This window comes from Girardinichthys multiradiatus, chromosome 2 (assembly GCF_021462225.1).
Source record: "Girardinichthys multiradiatus isolate DD_20200921_A chromosome 2, DD_fGirMul_XY1, whole genome shotgun sequence".
Classification (NCBI taxonomy): domain Eukaryota; kingdom Metazoa; phylum Chordata; class Actinopteri; order Cyprinodontiformes; family Goodeidae; genus Girardinichthys; species Girardinichthys multiradiatus.
In genome coordinates this window covers 21,621,965-21,643,758 of record NC_061795.1, presented here as the reverse complement: position 1 = coordinate 21,643,758, position 21,794 = coordinate 21,621,965, and the positions used below count along the sequence as shown (strand labels likewise).

At 38.6% G+C, this 21,794-nt stretch overlaps 1 long non-coding RNA gene across 2 annotated transcripts; it reads left to right on the top strand.

The window, feature by feature from the left end:
* Positions 1-248: 248 nt before the first annotated feature.
* On the top strand, positions 249-21,052 carry LOC124858422. Of its 2 annotated transcripts, none has more exons than XR_007035829.1 (4): positions 249-387; positions 17,850-17,971; positions 19,023-19,105; positions 19,869-21,052. It is a non-coding gene; the product is annotated as an uncharacterized LOC124858422 (long non-coding RNA). The 2 variants fall into 2 exon arrangements; XR_007035827.1 differs by having other exon boundaries at positions 17,613-17,971.
* Positions 21,053-21,794: the final 742 nt, after the last annotated feature.

Sequence of the window (21,794 nt, the reverse complement as noted above, 5' to 3'; positions counted from 1 at the left end):
TTACTTTCCAATTGATCTGGTTCTTGTTTAAGTTCGCAAGTCTATTCATTGTTTTCTTGTATTCTGGTCACCTCCCTGCTCTCCTTGCTTCTTTGTGCTAATTGGTCACTCTCCCTAAAGTTCTCTTGCATCCCTGATCACCAGCTGTCTCACATTCTCCAGATTAGCTCCTCTCCCAGTTCATTGGTTCACACTCCACTTCCCTTGGTATTTAAACTCTCTGTGTTTCATTGTTTGCAACTGGTTCCTCCTGCCTTTATCTAACCTGAGTTTTTGCCCTGGTCCAGTCCTGATTCTTGCCATGTCTATTGCCTGGATTTTCATGCACCTGCTAACAACCTGTTTATCTTTTTTTTCACCTGCCTGAGTTCCTGTACCTGGTCCATTGTAAGTTTATTTTTCTATTAAATCTTTTCATCAACTCCACTCAATCCTACCTCACAACTCATCTTGACATTATCTTGTTTTTTTCTGTAAAGACAAAACCCTGTGCTGTGAAAAAAATTTACACACTCTTGATAAATTGTGATCCAGTAATATAATGTTTAAGGTAATACATATCTTCAAAAATACCTGTAGAATTTACTAAGGGTCTCTCAGGATGCCATATCTTGATTTTCCATTTTAGATTTTTTATTTTTATTTTTGGCTTGGCCATTCCAAAACTTACCTTAATTTTCACTTTGACAAAATATACAGTTCCATCTGAAGAACAGTATCCCCATATCATGATGCTGCCAGCACAGTGGTTGTGATGTTTTTTTGGTGAAGCCCAGGGTTACATTTGTGCCAACATATGTTTTCAAACCATAGCTATATTCGAGCAAAATGTTCCACAAGATTTTGGGAAATTTAAAAAAGGTCGAGATGTTTCTTCAGAAAAAAACCCACTGCTGTTTCACATAGATATGTCTGATTGGATAAACTGTTGTGGATCTTTTGATGGATATCTTTGTACGGTGAGATACATTTTTAATCTCTCTGCAAACTATTTATGAAGTCTGAAATTCAATCAAATGCATAATGTGTGCACACATACATATGGAACCAGGTTGTACTGTAAGGTACATATTTCACATTAAGGTGGACATTTTTTTTTTCACATTACAAAAACCTGAGTGTGTTGGGGCCATCCATTTTGGTCGCACATTTTGACATGCGCAGCTCAACAGACGTCGCAGCTCTGACGTCACTGGGAGCATAAACCGACTGAGATGCAGAGTTTCGTTGCCATTTCCCGCCTGTCTCAAAGGACAGCGGAACAGAGGCGCATATCTGGAGAGACAAATGCTGGCAGGCGAACTTTTGCTCCACAAGGCCATTCCCGGAAGAGCTTGAAAGCTGGAAATCTGTCTGATATAAGAAGATCAGGAGATTTATTTACCGATCGAAGACCACGCCGACACCCGCCGCAGGTGGAAACCCACAGAAGTTCTATGTCCAAGGAGATGAGTTTTGCTCCTTGTGTAATGCAGTCAACTAACGGTTCATCTTTTCCCCTCCTGGACGGATGAGAAATTACCATTTTTCTTTTTTCTTTAATTTGATCACGGACGCGTGGTCCCCTTCCCCTCTTTTTTCTTCAGACCTGATCCATCCTCAACCGGTGGAGAGCAGAAATCAACATCAAAGTAATTCCGTTCTTTTCATATTAAACCGGATAGGTGCATTTAGAGGTCTGGGCAGGATAAGGCAGTTAAGGTGATGTAGGATCACCAGTAGTTAATCTCAGGTATTAACATGTTGCATGCAATACTGATTGAATTATGTTATGCTGAGCTGTGTTTTGATTTGCTGTGCAAGCGCTGCTGAATTGTGGTTAATGTTTGTCCGGCTGATCTCAAATCAGCCAGGAGTTAGAAGTTGGACTTTTAAAAGTTTTTCATTCAAAGCAGCTGTGGTCTGGGCCTCGCCTGACCACTCCTTTGTTCCAGTTTTATTGCTGGAGATTTTCCACTGAGTTCCCGCCTCAGAGTTTTATGACCCTTTGTCAAGATTTGGGGGGATCAGCTGATTGTGGCTAAAGGGGCGTGGCCTCACCGTTTCATCAGCTGATCGCTGCAATTGAGACATCAACACGACAGGAGGATTTCTCTTTCCATTTAACCCAAATTACACATTTTGTCCATAAACTACTGGTTTGATCTTCATAGACACTAATTGCGCATATATGTTTTTCTTTTATTACTATTGTTAGGTAGTCATTTTTTTATTCCTTTTGTGTAGAACGGTGCTTGTTAGTTAGGTGAAGGTTTTTGGACCAGAATAATGGTATATCAGGATTATATGGCTTCAATAAATCTTCATATATATAATTAAGAGAAGCGTTTGTGTTTATTTCATGCAAGAGTGATTTATCTGTCAAAACAAGGTCGAAGTTTCCCCACCTTCGGTGAAGTGGTTGAATAAACAGTGACAGTTTGTGGTTTAGTTATTAATTTGTAATTATTAAAGAGCTTTGAGCCCATAATCACAACACCAGAGGACATCTCTGACTTATATTCGTAAGTAATGATTTTTGGTTAAGAAATTAATTTTTTTTCAAATTATGATTTTAAATGATAATTCTTGATGAATATTAATTAATCAATAATCATAATCCTTACAAATGTGTATGAGTGTGTGCACTTTTTATATCCAGTAAAGTTAAAGAGGACATATACAGGTCCTTCTCAAAATATTAGCATATTGTGCTAAAGTTAATTATTTTCCATAATGTCATGATGAAAATTTAACATTCATATATTTTAGATTCATTGCACACTAACTGAAATATTTCAGGTCTTTTATTGTCTTAATATGGATGATTTTGGCATACAGCTCATGAAAACCCAAAATTCCTATCTCACAAAATTAGCATATCATTAAAAGGGTCTCTAAACGAGCTATGAACCTAATCATCTGAATCAACGAGTTAACTCTAAACACCTGCAAAAGATTCCTGAGGCCTTTAAAACTCCCAGCCTGGTTCATCACTCAAAACCCCAATCATGGGTAAGACTGCCGACCTGACTGCTGTCCAGAAGGCCACTATTGACACCCTCAAGCAAGAGGGTAAGACACAGAAAGAAATTTCTGAACGAATAGGCTGTTCCCAGAGTGCTGTATCAAGGCACCTCAGTGGGAAGTCTGTGGGAAGGAAAAAGTGTGGCAGAAAACGCTGCACAACGAGAAGAGGTGACCGGACCCTGAGGAAGATTGTGGAGAAGGGCCGATTCCAGACCTTGGGGGACCTGCGGAAGCAGTGGACTGAGTCTGGAGTAGAAACATCCAGAGCCACCGTGCACAGGCGTGTGCAGGAAATGGGCTACAGGTGCCGCATTCCCCAGGTCAAGCCACTTTTGAACCAGAAACAGCGGCAGAAGCGCCTGACCTGGGCTACAGAGAAGCAGCACTGGACTGTTGCTCAGTGGTCCAAAGTACTTTTTTCGGATGAAAGCAAATTCTGCATGTCATTCGGAAATCAAGGTGCCAGAGTCTGGAGGAAGACTGGGGAGGAGGAAATGCCAAAATGCCAGAAGTCCAGTGTCAAGTACCCACAGTCAGTGATGGTCTGGGGTGCCATGTCAGCTGCTGGTGTTGGTCCACTGTGTTTTATCAAGGGCAGGGTCAATGCAGCTAGCTATCAGGAGATTTTGGAGCACTTCATGCTTCCATCTGCTGAAAAGCTTTTTGGAGATGAAGATTTCATTTTTCAGCACGACCTGGCACCTGCTCACAGTGCCAAAACCACTGGTAAATGGTTTACGGACCATGGTATCACTGTGCTCAATTGGCCTGCCAACTCTCCTGACCTGAACCCCATAGAGAATCTGTGGGATATTGTGAAGAGAACGTTGAGAGACTCAAGACCCAACACTCTGGATGAGCTAAAGGCCGCTATCGAAGCATCCTGGGCCTCCATAAGACCTCAGCAGTGCCACAGGCTGATTGCCTCCATGCCACGCCGCATTGAAGCAGTCATTTCTGCAAAAGGATTCCCGACCAAGTATTGAGTGCATAACTGTACATGATTATTTGAAGGTTGACGTTTTTTGTATTAAAAACACTTTTCTTTTATTGGTCGGATGAAATATGCTAATTTTGTGAGATAGGAATTTTGGGTTTTCATGAACTGTATGCCAAAATCATCCGTATTAAGACAATAAAAGACCTGAAATATTTCAGTTAGTGTGCAATGAATCTAAAATATATGAATGTTAAATTTTCATCATGACATTATGGAAAATAATGAACTTTATCACAATATGCTAATATTTTGAGAAGGACCTGTAATGCTTTTAAATTCTTCCTTTTAACACTTAAATCATTCAGTTGTGGTCTATATAAAGTGGAACTGCAATGCTTTGGTCTATACTCCTTGTTATTGTAGCTTCAGGCTCTTCTTTTACCTGTTCTGAGGTGCGTCTGAGAGCAACTTGTTTTGGTGTGGTCTCTTTAAATGCTACTGAGGCACTTCACAACCCACCCCCTTACAGGTCAAAGAGCGTTCCACTCCACCCCATTCAGCTATTTTTGTAGTTTGATAACAGAGATCTATCTAGTGGTGCAAAAACAAGACAAAAACGGCAAAAACAATGCAAAACTGTTTGTTATAATATTATTCAAAATTTGCAGTACAGTTCTGTCATGAAGGAGCAAAAAGCAGCTCACAGCAGTAACATAAGCAGAAGGCACGATGCTACTGCTATCAAAACAATGGCCAGGATGTCATATCAACACACACAATAATCTGCTGCTTATCGCCTTGCTGCGTACATTGTTTCCATAGACAGAAAGAGCTGACGGCTTAATCAGAGGAAGTCTTTCGGCAAATCCTTCTTGATACTGACGGAGGTTGCTGTAGCACTCGTACTTCAAGTGAGAAAATAGGAATTTCCCCACTAATGTGGGTAGATTTCCATGAAAAATTAAATTTAACCAGACACTTTGAAGAGGTTCTGATGCTGGGGGACGGTGTAATGAATTGGGTGGGTTAATACACCCTACAACCAAGCATTTTGACTTATTCTCTTGCAGCTTCGGTGCATTTGAGCTTGGTCTACAAAATAGCAGCAAGAAAGAAAAATGGCAATTACAAGAAATTTGTAGCCTGAAGTCCATGACCTCATTTAGCACTTTTGCAGCAAATACTGTGATGTAACAGTTCAAGAAATGTAACAGAGAATGGAGAGAACTGAACGGATTGAAAAATATGACCCAAACAGAATATAAAGATTTCTATGCAGCATCTGAAGCGACTAAATTTTCTTTTCTGCACTCCTACAGACTATGTACACAATGTATTTAAGGGCTAAAAAGAGGATTTTGCATGATCTATCCCCCTTAGTACGTATTATTTATACTGTGCCTTTTTTTCTACTGATCAAACATTTAAGAGCTTCTAGCTTTAGTTTTAACCTCCCTAAAGGGGATTTATTATATTTCTGTCTCAATTTGACACAATATGCTGAAGCTTTAATAAAATGTCTGTAACTGGCTTTGGTTGAAATACCACAGGATTACTGGACCAGAGCCTTATTATATCACACTGGTGCTGGGTTGCCCAAATTACAAGGTGTCCACTTTTTTAACTAAAATGCTGACTTTGCTGACAACTAAAGAGTCACACTGACATGGATGGGTTTGTGGAAAAGCACTGACCTCTTTTTAGGCACAACCTTGTCAAAATTATGAGGTAAACATCTGTCTTGGTAAAAATGACTGAAATCAGCTGGTGCACACAAACTGATTAGTGTAAACTGTATTGGGGACACTAACCTTAAAATATATGCATTCACCTCTCTTATCTTGTGAGGTTAGGGGGTTATGTTATAATTTGCTGTGCTTCCTGCAGCTGACAGGAGAACACTTTGTGTTCCAAGCTTGCTTTATGGTTGTAGCTCAGCTGTGAGGTCAGACCAGACTGCCCATTTGAACACCTCAATGAGTCACACATTTTAACATCAAGACTGCTCAAACGAAGTCAGGGGTGTTATGTCACAGTTTTAAATTTTGTAGCTATCTCAGGTACCCAAACAGATGTATTCAAGCGCACACAAACACCTAACACCATTGCAGACATATCTTTAAAAAAAAAATCAGCCCCCACTTTTATATATTAATACTTAAAGGGTATTAATACTTTTACAAGACACTGGGAGTCCAATCGAAGAGGTCAGGATAGGGAACAAGGCTGTCATGATAATTCCCCAACTTCATTTGAGGCATTTTTAAAAACAAAAAGAAACGTGTAAAAAAAACTCTTTCATATCTTGTTTGAAAAATTTTCAATGTTCATGTCTTTCCATTTTTAGCATTTTCCAGCCATACATTTAGTTTTTTACAAAATGCTTAAACCATTTACTTGCTGACCAAAAGCATTCCAGTGTCGATTACTGCTCAGACACACAGGCCAGCTGGAAAGTTTCCCTGATATGTTGGATCAGAGCACAGATCAGTAGCCAAATAAAACATTGGTGGCATGGCAAGGTGAGGCCCAAAGAAACCATCCTCAGACTAAAGGATCAAAGATTGATCTGACTTGTTGACATAAAGCCCACAGGTGGCTGGCGTTTGATTTGGTTTGGGATTATTAACACCAGATCATTTGAAACCACAGGAGGGTATCAGCAGACTCCAGAAAGCAGAACACAGAAGATCTTGACATGGTTGGACAAATATATTTTATATTTTATTTTTTTTTGGCATTGTGTTTTCACTTTGTGGGTGTCCTGCAGTGTTAGTATGATGGACTCTCTTGGATTCACCCTGTCTTATAAACTGGATCTTCCAGAGTGGTGTAAAAGGTAAACAGGACCCAGGGGGGTCTGGGACCTCAGGTCTGCACTTACTCTTCACTGTCAAAGTTAAGTGTTGGCTAATGGAGCCTGTCAGAATCACTGCAGCCTAAAAACCACCTGCCTTGGGAGGCCTTGTGTTTTGATGTCAACCCACTGTTGTAATATCCCTTAGTCCTGCAGCGAGACTCAATACCTAGCTGTCACACTTGATTTATACAATAAACGGAGAGGAATAAATGCTACAATTAATCTTAATTAGGCCTGGGTAATCCTGACAGAGTTCTGCTAGCTGTGCTGAAACCGACCTCTGAAATGAAAATGCTGCTTTATTGAGATGGTCTCTATGGTAACAGGGCTGCAACAATTTGGACCTCTGGTATGCATGTAGAAGGAGTTCTTTGCTCAAGAAAAACAATAGGCCTTGTTTTCTATCTTCACAGTTGAGGCTGGCCTTTGAATGCTTTATAGGAGTTAAATAGTAACCATGTATTGTGAAAGATGTGTGATATTCTTGATGTGCTGGTTAAATTCCTTCCAAGATTTACCATACTTCATTTTACAGTCATGGCTAAAAGTTATGAAACCTAGAGACTTAAACTTTACAGCTTTAGCTATGGTATACTGAAGTTCAATGATAAATATTTAATAAGTTTTAAAGGCTTTCATTGAGAAAAAGATCAAGCTTAGACAAAGTGCGAATATTTGCACAATGAGCCTTTATTTTTCAAGACGTATGCTGGCTTCTGGGCCAAGTCCTGCTGGTTATGATCCATTCTTGCTGATGGCATAGTACAGGCCTGATGGTAGCCTTCACTTTTGTTTCTCGGTCTTTTCTGCACACACAAAAAAATATTGCAGCCCTCTGCAGTCTCATCCTGGTTTTCTCAGCTGTATTTGAAAACGTTCCTGTTATTTCTTTTAGAAATGGCTTCTTTGCTGTCCTTCTTGACAACGGCGTTTAAAGGTCTTCACACCTCTGTGCTTGCAGAAACATTCCAACTAACCTGCTTCCAATACTGAGCAAGCTCTGCACTGGTAGCATTCCAGTCTATTGGTTTAGGGGTGACCCACTCCAGTTCATGAATGGTTCATTAGCAGGCTTCTTCTAAACCTGATTACATGACGAGGAGGTCATTCGGGCATTTAAATAACCTGGGTTGGAAAAGGGACACATGTAAAGCATGCAGGCCACCACATCTTGAGCACTGGACTTGGACACCCCTGCATGAATCCTTTTTAAAGAGGTGGCCCTGGCACTAGTTGGACTTTACTGGGCATCTCAAAGTTCTTCTCATTAAACTAAGAGTGTGAATCACTTGTGATGCAATGCAGTGAAAATGTCATGCTTCACTCATATTTAAAACCACCATTCTGCTATTCCAATTCAATAAGAACAGAGTGATATCAGCTGCCCTGTACTTGTTAACACTGAGTAGGATCATTGAAATTATGCTAATTTATGGCCAACACAGGGTTTTTGTGATTTTATTAACTTTGCATTTAATTAAATTTGATCCTATATTTTATTCAAAATGCAGTGGGAATCTGACACTGACTGTAAAATAAGCCTGTGACAATATGCGTTTTGTGATGGACCCAAATGCAGACAGTATGCAGGCAGAAAAACAGTGATATCCAAGTTTATTTTAAACCTAACAGGCTTAATGTCATGATGTGCCACTGTCAGGTTTCTGCACTCTGTTAAGATATTTGTTACTTCCCTGGATTCCTCTGTTGAGTATTTTGGTATAGCTATCTCCCTGTTTATTATGTTTCTTAGTTGCTGTTATCTTAGTGCAGTCCATTGTTTACTTATTCCTGCTCTGTTAGATTTCCTAATGTTCTGTTCTGGGTTAATTGGCCTCCCTCCCTCAGTTGCTCTGCATATTTCCTGTCACCAGCTGCTTCAGATTTCTCCCAATTAGTTCCCTTGGTTCATTGGTCCATTTTCCTCCTTACCCTAGTATTTATGCTCTCTGGTTTCATTATTCTCCACCGGTTCCTCCTGTTTACTTGCCTGTGTTCAATGTCCTGCTGGTTTTGTAAAATTTCAATTTATTATCATCATTAAGGAAGCTCTACTACTCACTATGCAGCTCCAGCACTCCAAAACCACTACCAAACACCAGCCAGATATGCACTTAACTTCCAAAACCACAGGAGAACAATTACAACAACAGGCACAGTGACAAAAAAAGGCAGATATAAAAACCAAAAAGAAGTGGACAGAAATAAGAAGCAAAAATATCTAGGGGGATTATTGTAAAAAAGATTTAAATCTAACTCACTAAATGTGTTGCACATGTGAGGGGAACATAAAAACAGTTAAATGACACCAGGAAACAAGGAAACTAACTAAACGGAGGGCAAAAGAATCAACAAAATGTAAAACTCAAAATGTAAAACACACACAAGAAAACAAATGACACTTCAGTAATCAGAACACAAAACATAAGGTTACACTGAAAAATGCAAACCTGGAAAACATAACTGACAAAACAGGTCCCAAGCATCATGACGAGGTCTGTGCAGTTGGGCCACATGCATCATTCTAGTTAAGTTCTCAGTGATGTGCTTCAGTCAGCAAGACTGCAATACACACAACTTGTTAATTTACCAAAAACAAACCTGCAAGGAGTCTTTCAATCAAAAGTTCATCATATGTTTTCATTTGGGAGTGACATCCAAAATAAACATAAGATTTTGTTGGTCATGGTTAAAGGCTATCATTTATCCAAATTTATAATCAAAACTTTTTTCCATCCTGAACAAATATTTTATTAACAAATTTCAGACAAACTTTCAGTCTCATTGTTATTAAAAGAAAAGACTAACTGAACACTCAAGGAGATGCTGGGATTTGACTACACAGCTTATAAAAGGAAGTACTTTCCATTTTGTATACCAATGTATAATCTGTGTTTTCAGTTATTTCAAATTAAGGTTCAGAGTGCATGAATATACAACTGTTTTACTCCAAAAAGAAAAAAACAAAACAAACATAAACTGTCCTGGAAGTGTGGTTTTATAAAACAAATCCTGAACGGACTCTGGATTCTAGCTGTGGTTCGCAAGGTAAAGTTCGAGCTTTTAGGGGTGTAGTGACATTTGGTTCCCTAAATTGCAGATTCCTGCCAAATGTATATCCTGCATTACCCTCAATATAAAAGTGTCATAAATTATTGTTCATTTGGGTAAGAGAAAAGGATTTAGTATAACTAAATACCAAACACCACAGTGTTATTGGCATAAGCTAATTTACAATGGCCTTTACTAGATGTTAAAAATAAAAACTATGGTGCATGTGAAAAACACAAAAGAAAATACCTTTTCTAGTGTTTGGTGTGTGAATTCTCTTGCTTGTTATCATGTTCGTGAATGTCCAAAAAAACAGCGACACTGACCTTTCATTATTTAGACTAGGGTTCTCACTTTTATGACAGAGAATAGAATATTGAAAGAAAGCCAATGTTGTATGATCAGTGTTGTGCCAATTCACCCTCAACAATAACTAGTGGTATGTTCAGTTTAGAGAGGTTAGAATTTAATTAATTAATGTTCACATTTCACCACTAAAAAATTCTAAATTAAATTCACAATCTCACAATTAACTGAATCTCATTCATCAGTGTTTTTATGCAAAAAGTATTTACAAATATAGATCTTAATGTAACATGTCAGTCAGGATATTGATTGTGTCATCACATCTTTTTTACACACATCATTTAAATTCCATGTTCGTCTTCAGTGTCAACTGTAGGCTTGTAGCCAAAACATCTAACTGCACCTAGTTTCTGATGTTAATGCACTGCTGACTGATGAAGGCAAGGAGTGAGAGTCTGCAGGTACTTCAAAGAGAAAATGTTGAATGAAGTAGCTGTTTAATGCTTTCTTTACCTTCTAACTTTGCTCTCAGACCATTGCCAATGTGTGTGCAGCTGAAATATCAAACAAATGTTGTCTTTCAATAACGTGAGTGAAGATTTTGTCTGCTGACATGTTTTAACAGAATCAGTACTTTATCAAAGAGCAACCCAAACCTTGTAATGGTTTAAGGGTGGGCACAATTAAAATGGTATTCTCTATGTATAAATTGTTTATGAATAAATTACCATCTGATTTTGCTTTCTGACAACTAAAAGATAAAAAATATGCAAATGGGAGCAGCTCTTTTTGAGATCTCGGCTACATTTAAATATGGTCCATCTAAGCAAAGACAACAGGATGTAAACAGATGTAAGTAAGCTAGGTTGGCCAGATTGTAGTTGCCAGGTGATTACATAATCAGTATGCTAACTGAGACATGACAGGATGATCTATATATTATCAAAGACTTTGTGTCAAAAAGGTATAGATTAAATATCAACTAGTGTGTACTATATCAATTCATCTTTAATTATGTGTACTGAACCTTTGAATTTATTGATAAGGATAAACTAGTAAAACCTTGGCAGCCTTAATGTGCACACGTACCAAACTAACCAGCACTGTTTTATATTTGAACTCATGCAGAATGTTTATGTGCAGAAAGCAAAATGGAGAGGACTTCCAGCCATCACTAAACTCTGCTATTTGGGACAGAAAGGGACAGCAGAAAGGTATATAGCTTGCTCTGCACTTAATTGAATTAATAACCAGAAACAACAAGCTGAACGTAAACTTGGAATCCAAGTCTTCTAAGTCCATATCCAGGTGCCTGCAGAATTCAACCAGAACGTTGCACAGCATGTGATATGCGACAACATACTACTACTGCCGACCAGTCCCTTTAACCAGAGGGGATTTCCTAGCACCAGCAGTTTCAGGGTGCATCTGGAATGCATCTTGTACACTGGACTGTCTAAATATCAGTTCAATCCTGTAAAGACTCACAATAAAAACACAAAGATGCCGATTAGAGAAGTTAAATACCAGATGTTTATTTCTTTGGCGCTCGGAGCCCGGAGGAAGACATGAATGCTATGAATGACATGAGCTTAAATGAACGATTTAGGATTAGAGATGTCTTCCCGCCCTGGAATCCGATACTGGTGATGGAGTGGAGGCCCGAGGAAATAAGGGAGTTGTAAGGAGCTAGGAAGTCAGATGGTGGCAATGAGGTGCAGGAGGATCGAAGCTCGGCTGGAGAGCAGGGAGATCCATGGTTGGAGGTCCTTAAAAGCGAAGCCTTGAAGGGTGATTGGCTGAGAAGAAATGCAGACTTGACGCTGATTGGTTGGAGCGGAGATGCATGATGGAGTCATAATACGGAGCGGTGTAGGTGAGTCTTCCAGATTGAATTTTCATCAAATCACCATAACAACTCAAAGGGATTTAAACTTTTTTTATTCTCAAATTTCTGCACAGTCTTTAAAAATAGATAAATTCCTAAACAACAGCATTTATCATTTTAAATGTTTTTACTGGTGTTCCATCCATCCATTCATGTATGCATGCATCCATTGGCTAAACCTACTTATCCTTTATTAAATAAAAGAAAATCAGACCAAATCTCCAGTCAGTTCTAAAGTGGACACTTTTTATTTGTTACTCTTGATTGAAGCGAACCAAACCGCACTGTGATTATGTATACCACTACATCTCTGATAAATATTGATATTAGATGCAATTTCTGTTAAAAATTTAAATTTTGATCCTTTCTTTGCATGTCAACTTTCTGTGGCATAGTTTCATGATCATGTCGTCATGATCATGAAACTTTGGTCATTTCATTGTTGAAAAAAGAAAATTATGCCAGTTCCTCTGCAGAATACAGAACAATTCTCCTTCCACATGAAATCCAAACTTATTCTTCTGCCTTGCAACATGGGTCTGCCAAATGTTGTGTCAAGGAAAGTAAAACAATTGCTGCGCTCTTCCCAGATGGCACGCCTGCTGTTAAAGCCAAATATAATGCGTGCAAGATCTCAGTTGCGATGACAAACAAATATAAAATTCTCTCATGCACATGCAAATATAGCTGCAGGCTTGGCTCGTCACACACACTCAGCTGTGGTCACGTACTCATACATCCATCTGCAAGCGTACAATCCTTTAATAGACGTTATCTTTGGATTCCTGAGTGGTTAGTTAGTATGAAGGCTTATCTGCCCTCTGAGGGCAAAGCCAAAGTGCGTGTGCAAAGGAAAGAGCACTTTCCTCATCCCTCTGACTAATAACAAGCTCTGCTGAGTTTTCTTGTCCAGCACAGATTAGATCAAAAGCAGAGACTGATGGGTTGTGTTGCCTGAGAGGTCCCAAGGCTTCATCCTTTTTCTACTTGGACAATATGACAATGAGGCCCTCTTCTTGAAGCTGTGTCATGAGACCAAAGTGAGCAGAAGGGATACTGGGAATGTTCAAGTCACTGTCAGAGAGAAGCAGGAAACAACCCAGGCCTTTGCTAGCTATCAGCGGATACTGCTGTCTAGACACGCCATCCAGTGTATGTTTTATTTATTTTCATGAATTTCTAATTTTATTTCCTTTTTTTAGGTTTGATTTAATTTAGGAAGACAGCTGAGTTAAATTGTTATTGTGTAGCATGTGTTTGGAGTTGGACCCAAGTGCAGACAGGACCGTTCGGATACACATGACGAGACTTATTAAATAAGAATAGAGAAATTACAGAGGGGCACAAGGAAAACAGGACGAGGAACACAGGCAGAGTCAAAAGGCAGAACACCGGACAGAAAAACGGGAGATAATGAGCAGTGTGAGGGGAAATTATGTACATTGTAATGGGAGGATCCAACGGAGAACAATGAGAACCAGATAATCTATATGATGAGGGAGGTGTGGAGAATGACACCAAACGCTGGAGTGTGAATCAGGAGAAAATGTGGAGCAATTAAAGCAGAAGGTAAGGAGGGAGACTGAGGGAGGGATATTAATTACCACAGAGGAGTTGAACAGAGTTACAAAGTAACCCAATGAAAAAAATCTAACAGAGATCTAACGGGAATAATTCCAAATGTACAAACAACACAACAATAAACTCAGAACCTAAACCCAAAGGAAATAACTAATATAGCAACACCTAGAGGACAGACAACAGGGAAATTAAGAAAACAGAGACACACATAAAAAGTATCAAACCCAGGGATCATAACATAAATGTACTCAAACTTTATTTTTTAAAAACTTCAAGATAATACATTGTAATGGCAAAGGCAGATTATCATTTGCTATCATTTTATCATTTGGGGCAGATAGAACAAACAAAATGTGTGTCAAAATAAATTACACATTAACTGCAGTTTTCTTTATGCTTTTTATTCACATTTTTCAATTTCTTTAACCCTTTTTGTAATTTTTGTTTGCCTTCAGACCAGAAATGCTAGAAACATTATTTTGGTTGAAATACACTAATCAGTGTCAATGTGGTCAGACAATGAGAGCAGCAAAGTAGTCCACACGTCCTACAAAAAGGGGTGTTTAAATTTTTAAACAATTGCCATTTCAGCTTTTTAATTATTGAGCGGTCACGGTGAGTCATGAATAAGCTGTGCATAATGCAAACCCAAAGAAATGTTTCAGCAACATACTGGAGAACTTGGGGGATTTGGCTCCATATCTGAACTTAGAATAGTATGACAGTAATCATATGAACTCAAAGGAAATGTGAAGAGGGGTGCATGTTAAACTTGCAGATTTTTTTCCTAGACTTACATTTGAGTTAAAGTCAATAGATATGGACTACAGCAAAAATAAAATGCTCACACAATTAAAGTGCCTTGAACGTTTACACACTACAACCACAGGACAAATACATGTACTGCATAATTGTACAGTGGAAGGAAACTGGTTTGTGACCTTCAACTTATTTGCAAATCAAAATAAATAAAAAAATGGTTTGCATTCATATTCAGGCCCCTTTACTTTGATATCCTTAAATAAAATTACTAGTGTTTAGATCAAGCTCAGGACTATTCCTGCTGTTCTGTGAAGGCCTCAGATGTTTGTTCAAGACAATTACAGCACAAGCAGCATCATGAAGACCGAGGTGTTGCCCAAACATATCAGAGAAAATGCTATGGAGAAGTTTAAAGTAGTTTTACAAAATACATTTTCCACAGTTTGAGCAAACCTAACAAGTAATGGATACCCAACTAAACTAATAGGTGAGACAAGGAGAGCATTACTCAGACAAACAGCTAAGAGGTCAATAGTAACTCTGGTTACTCACATAGACAAGCATATGAACAAAGTTGGTCTGGTCAGATGGGACCAAAATCGAACCTTTTGTCTTATATGCAAAATACTATACATGGTAGAAAACTAATATTGTACATAACCCCCTAAACACACCATCTCTGTGCTGAAACACATTGGTGACAGCATCATGTTTTTTCAAGGCTTTTCTTCCCTAAGACCACTATAGGAAGACAGGTGGGGCTTAACACAGGGCAATCCTGGAAAATGTCTTACAGGCTGCAAAAGACTCTAGACCGGGGTGGAGATTCACCTTTCAGCATAACAGGGACCCTAAACATTCAGCCAGAGCAACAATGGAATAATTCTTACCACAGGAAATCCCTGTGTTAGAGTGGCCAAGGCAAATTCCAGACCTAAATCCAATTAACTATCTGTGACAACACTTGATGAATTCATGTTTACAGGCGCTTCATCTAATCTGGCTGAGCTTAAGCTATTTTGCAAAAAAAGTATGGGGAAAAATGTGTCTCTTGATGTTCAAAACTGGTAAAGACATCCCCCAACAGTCTTGAATGTGGTAAATTTCAACAATATGAATACTTTTTCAAGGCACTTTATATTTACCAAACCCAAAGAGAAGTTATAGCCATACATTAAGTTTTTAAGTCCTTTATCTTGTGACCCCATTACTTTGTGTGTGCGTTGGAACGAAGGGTGTATGATGTACAGAGTAACACTGTGTATGCAATGAGTACTTTACAATCAGGACGGAGCTCTCAGGCTTGCCAGTTTTCTCATTTTATTTCTCTAAATCTGTCAATGGCCGTTATGGCCAAACATTACAATTTTTACTTTATCAGTTCATAGGACAGGTCTTCAAACATTACGATTTGAGTCCCTGTGTGCTTGTTCAAACTAAAATCTGGCTTTATGTTACTTTTTGAGTCATGGCTTCTTCTGAGTGGGCTTTCAGCTCTTGTGATTCAGCCCATATTTACATGGCTTGTTTCATTGTGAATAATGACACTTTCTTATCAGCGTCACCCAGCATGTTCACAAAGTCTTTCCATTTTGTTCTGGGGTTAATAAGCACATTTCACACTAAAACATGTTAATCTTTCGGAAACAGAACCTGTTTTCCTTCTAAGATTATTTGATTGCTGAACAACTGTATGTATTTTTTAGGCAGATAAATGTGTCATCTACAGGTATGTCACGTAAGAAAGAAATGTGTTTTGAGGTATTGCCTTAAAAAACATCCATAGGTGTGCCTTGTGTATTTTGAATTGATCTACCAGAAACTTACGAAGTCATAACATAACAATTGTTTAAAGGTATGGTAATTGTAGTATATGTAAACTTCTGAATTTGGGGAAAGTAATAAAAAATTATCTTAATGATGAATACGTGTGGAAGATACACAAGAGCAAAGTTATTATAGTAACATGTAAAGTACAGCTGCTGCATGTGTATATCTTTCTTTCATTTTAAATCACTGAGACAGTCATGTTAACAAGCTTTTTTTATATTAATAATTTTTTTAAATTAATTTTCAGGCCAAGTTGTATGTTCTGTGTCAGTTCCTCTCATGCAAAACTACACACCTTGGAAAAGAACATTGCATTTAATATATTTAAACATGTCATAAAGGCATTAATTGTTTTAAGCTTAGGAACCTGGTGGAAACCATCATTTACTAGTTTAGTCTCCTAAAGGCAATAGCTAATGTTTCTGAGCTGCAGGTTGTGCCAATTGGACATCTGTATGATGTCCTGTTCAATGTATTTGAATGCGGGATTAAATTACAGAGTTATCACATGATGTGGGGTTAAAGAGTGGTTTATGCAGTAATTGGTCAAAACTTGATAGACTAAAAAGGCATCTACTGAAAAGTGATTTACATATGTAAAAACAATGTGTGACCATATTTTCCTGTTGCACAGTCTGCCTGCTATATGGAATGTAGTCTTTGAAGACTGAAGTTCTGACATTTTCCTCCTAACAGCTTTTGTTTTATTTCAGATATACTAATAATTTATTGCTATATTTGAGGCTGCTGTGATTCATACCACAACTTACAGTTAGTGCATTCTTCAACAATGACACATCTCAGCTCTCTTTGCCTTTATTGGGTATTGTGGATGTGTTGGTGCAGAGTGTCTGCGTATGTACCAGGCTCTTATAAACACTCCTGACACTGGCTAATGTTCAGTGTATCCTCGGGCACACATACCTGATTTAAAAAAACAGAAGAGAAAACTGGGATACGGTGATAAAAGAAGAGAACGGACATTAGATCTGTGAATACTAAAATTTAATTTGTTCAATTTCATGCTTTAAAACACAAGAAGGAAATCTAGGGTTTCATGGTAAATTAAACATGTGTCCTCAGTTTGATGCTGGTCTGTTTGAACAAAGGCAAAGAAATCCCTATTACCAACAAAGTGCTGCCTTTATGTCAGATTAATCCAGCCAAATGCTTCAGCTGAGCTGCTGCTAACTGATGATATTCTATTTGTGCCAATTTCTATGGCAATCAAGTAAACACTGTGTTTAACTTACTTGGGGAATGTAACTTTATACATGGACATGAAGAAAAGGAATTGAGGGAGAACATGAGGAGCAAGAAAAATGTTAAAAAAGTTGCTGGCATCAGTTTTACACTTTAGTTTCATAATTTTTTTCCTCTCTTAGGTGAAACACTGCATTTTGCGACTGGAATGGTTAGATTGCATAACTGTGGTATGGAAGCATTATAAGATGAGACCTAGGGTGCACTAGCGGAAAATGAGCTACTTTTGTGTACATACCAGTGGCTGCACAGTGGAATAGTGGTGAGCACAGTAAACTCAAAACAAAAAGGTCTCCATTGCTGTGCAGGAGTTTGCATGTCCTTCCACTGCATTTCTTTCACTCTGGCTTCCTCCTCAGTGTGGCAGACATTCCAGAGTGCAAGCATCCTTAGATGACATGTTGGACCTACAAGACTGGAAATGACAGTTTAAGTCTGCCAAGATGTATACACCTTTCTTCACATGAAAAAAGATATGCTGGTGATTCAAAATAAACATCTGTCATCAACTGTCTTATACCTTCTATTTCACAATATAAATTTTGAGTACTCAAATTACCGTATTTTCCGCACTATAAGGCGCACCTTCAATGAATGGCCTATTTTAGAACTTTTTTCATATATAGGGCGCACCGGATTATAAGGCGCATAGAATAGAAGCTACTGCAGTCAAACGTTTGACTGGGGTTGCATTATGCATCCACTAGATGGAGCTGTGCTAAAGAGAATGTCAACAAAACAGTCAGATAAGTCAGTCAGTCAAACTTTATTAATACACTACAAACCAGCGTTCTGATAACTCCATTCACTCTCATGGTAAGGTCTCCTCTACATAGAATTCTATTGAATAGAGCCAACCGCACGTTAGGAATGCATTGGAGTCTATGAAGTTGAAGTTGAAATCAAACGTTAGTTAAAACGTGAAAGGGAACTTTTCCCTGATTCAGTAAACACGTAAAAGAAACAGTTTGATGCACTAAATCAAACGTTAGTACATTCACAATATAGTAGCGTTAACTGTTGAATTCTCTTGCTGCTGCTCTATTCCCATGTTCGACTGCGTAGCTGACAGCCTTGAGTTTGAACTCAGCATCGTAAGCGTGTCTCTTGAAAGGTGCAATTTTGGGGTCGTTATACACACACAAGTGGTGTTGGACTAGGAGTAAGCACAGTACAGGTGTTTACCGCTATTACTTCGGCGACACCCCTGACTACGGTAGCCGTAATGCTGCAAGCGGTGCGGCTTTGTAGTTTACCAGTCGTACTGAAACATTTTGACAGAGCGCCGTGTACAACCAGTATGGATCAACCAATTAACCAATTGATCCATATATAAGGCGCTCCGGATTACAAGGCGCACTGTCATTTTTTGAGAAACTTAATGAGTTTAAGTGCGTCTTATAGTGCGGAAAATATGGTACTCACTATTAGCACCAAGTACATTTAACACATTTGTAAATAATGTTTTGAGTCACATGGGGAAAACAGTCTAAAAAACAGCGCAAAGTTTGCTTTCTTTATGTTTGTTGCAGATTGGCTAGTGTGAGCTGTTGTCCAGGTTGCTTCTAGGAAGAGGGAGATGATAATTTAAGCACTGGTAGAGGCTAAATGAAAGGTGAGTGGAGCAGCTGTGCTTCCTTGCAGGCAGCTGTGGTGACTATAGTCTGCTGATCCAGCATTGTTTCAAGTGGTGCAGGTGAGGGATGGATTTCAGATGTGCAAAGCAAAACTTGGGCGAGGGTGGAAGGTCAGATGAGTTATGTTCTTCATTGGAGGTCTAAAAAAACTTGCTGTTTTGGTTAAGCTATCCCAAGGTCAGTATTTCAGATCTTGTTGTGGTAAGGAGAAAAACAATCTCCATGAATTTGTCAATGACCATGCAAGTGGGCATTCGTGTAAACAGAAACACAGATACTAACAAGGTAACCATTTAGTGTCAGAAAGCATCAACTAGAAATAACCAAGTAGAAAGATTGTAAGACATGAATGACCTTTTCTCCAGACTCTTTATGCAGTGGTTAAGGAGGGTAATAGAACACAGCTTGGAAAATTAGTAGAGGACAAATTTGCCAAATGGTAATATTTTTTGTAAAGTACTGTGTAGGTACTTACAGTTAATGAAACAGAAAGTAGAACCCATCTCAATTTAATTTTAATTAGGGGTTTCCTGGGCCTATTCCAAATACCTACTTAGATTCTTGATCAAGGTGTTTTCTACATTAGATTTTAGGATTGGGAGTCTCTGATAACACCACACTCCTGATCTCCTTTTTGTTTGTCTGCTATACAGTCAATTTTCAATATTTCATGTTATTTTGCAAAACTGTATTATAAGCTTTGCACAATGTTTGATCTAATACATTTATGTTTTCCCTGAGTTTTCACCCTTCACAATGATGCTGGCAGTGAAAGAGAGACAGACGGACAGACGGACGTTGCTTCCACTCTTGTCTCGGAGGGTCCGGCCGACACCCCACCTCCACTCCTGTTCTGCCAGAGGGCCCGTTTGACGTCCCTGCCTTCCCCGTCACTACCTTACTCTGCAGATGACGCTGTTGCCACAAAACCGCCACCATCCTCCTGCGCTATCGGGGTCCGAGCTAGCTTCTATGTCTCCTTTATCTCAAGCCCCAGCCATTCCTACATGGGACTCTGAGGGTCCTTTGCTAGACCCCACATCCACTGAAACTCTGTTCCTCCTTTGAATGACCTCCTGGTGTTCTACCAGACGTTCAAGGACAATAAATACTTATCCAATGCACTATCCATTTTTTTATGCTTACAATGCTAAGGTTTAACCAAATGAAAAAGGAAGCTGTTGTTAAGGTGTATCATTCTTATCAGTTTACGTTAGACAACGTTTTCCAATTAAAATACGTCAGATAGCAACTGGAAAGATTAAGTAGGGCTTTAGTTGGGTGTCCATCTACACAACTATCTCCCCAATGATTCTATTCGGAAATTTTAATATCTTCCTTCTTAGTTGAACAAAATGGTTAAAGATGCTTTATATTCCCTATTATTGGCTTTCCTTAAAAGTGTCTGGATTTTAAACTGCATTGGTGTTTCCCATAAAATGTTTTTGATAGAGGAGGGAACAAGAGTCCAGAGTGAGAGTTTGTAAATGAAGGCCTAAATTTGCCCATGTCCTCTTGAGGGACCACACACTTTATGGATTACTTCCTCCTATTCTCTGATCCAAGAACAGCAGAACTTGTGCTGGCGCCATGATCTGTGATGGCAACCAGGATAAATGATACAAACACTGGGGGATGCATGGCAGCTTAAAAGCCTCTGTCCTAAATAAAAGTTACAAAGGAACTGGAAGAAAAAAGAGGCTGTCATAGTGAACAGATGAGGAGCAGCCATGTGAAATGTAAAATCATTAGACAGAGATGGATCCAGGCTGCAGACTTCACTGTCATCTCTCTGGAGTTATGTCTGGTTCTGTGCCAACATGCTTGTCTATCATTCTTTTTCTGCTGGCTTTTTTGTTTCCCTACTTTTCCATAGGTCAGCCAACCTGAAACTGCAATTTCCACGTTTTAAACTCAAAGAAAAAGTGTGTTTTTCAGTTAACTTCCTGTTGTGTGCTTAAGAAAAGCTGACTTTTATGCAGGTCTGCTGAAGCTTGTAGTTATTGGTCTGAGAAAAGGAAAGTTGACCGGCTGAAAGCCAACAGCTGCTGGCTGATATTGAATCCTACCCTAAATGTTCCCCCAGGATTTCAACTCATTAATTGTTTGTGTCTAGCATTTCAAAGGCCAACAGAGTGTACTTTATGGTCCTCAGTGTATGCAGTACTCCCTACACTCATAGCATATTTACACTCTTTTAGAAGAAAGTGGCCTGTCAACATACAAGGTTGTTATACCTTACACTTTGATCTTGTCTTTTAAAACGGATTGTAATTTACATTATAAAAAATTGTCCTGTTTTGCAGATAAGAAAATCATATTTAATCCTTTACAGAACTCTTTGAAGACTAAGTATAACTCAGATGTTATTCTTTTTTGAAACCCGGTCAGGTTATTATGTCTCTACTGAAACTTTATACCAGCTTCAGCATTTATTTATAATTACTTCTATATAATATTATAATTGCTTTGTATTTTGTTTCCTATTCATTTGTGTATTATTATTATCATTACTATTATTAAGACAAATACTATATTTTCAGGTCTACATGCAAAGTACAATGTGGATGTAAAACACACAATCCTAAAAGTAGCACATGGTGGTTACTGGGAGCTTTTCTTCAGTAGAGACCAGGAAGCTGGTTAGATTTGATACAACGATGGATG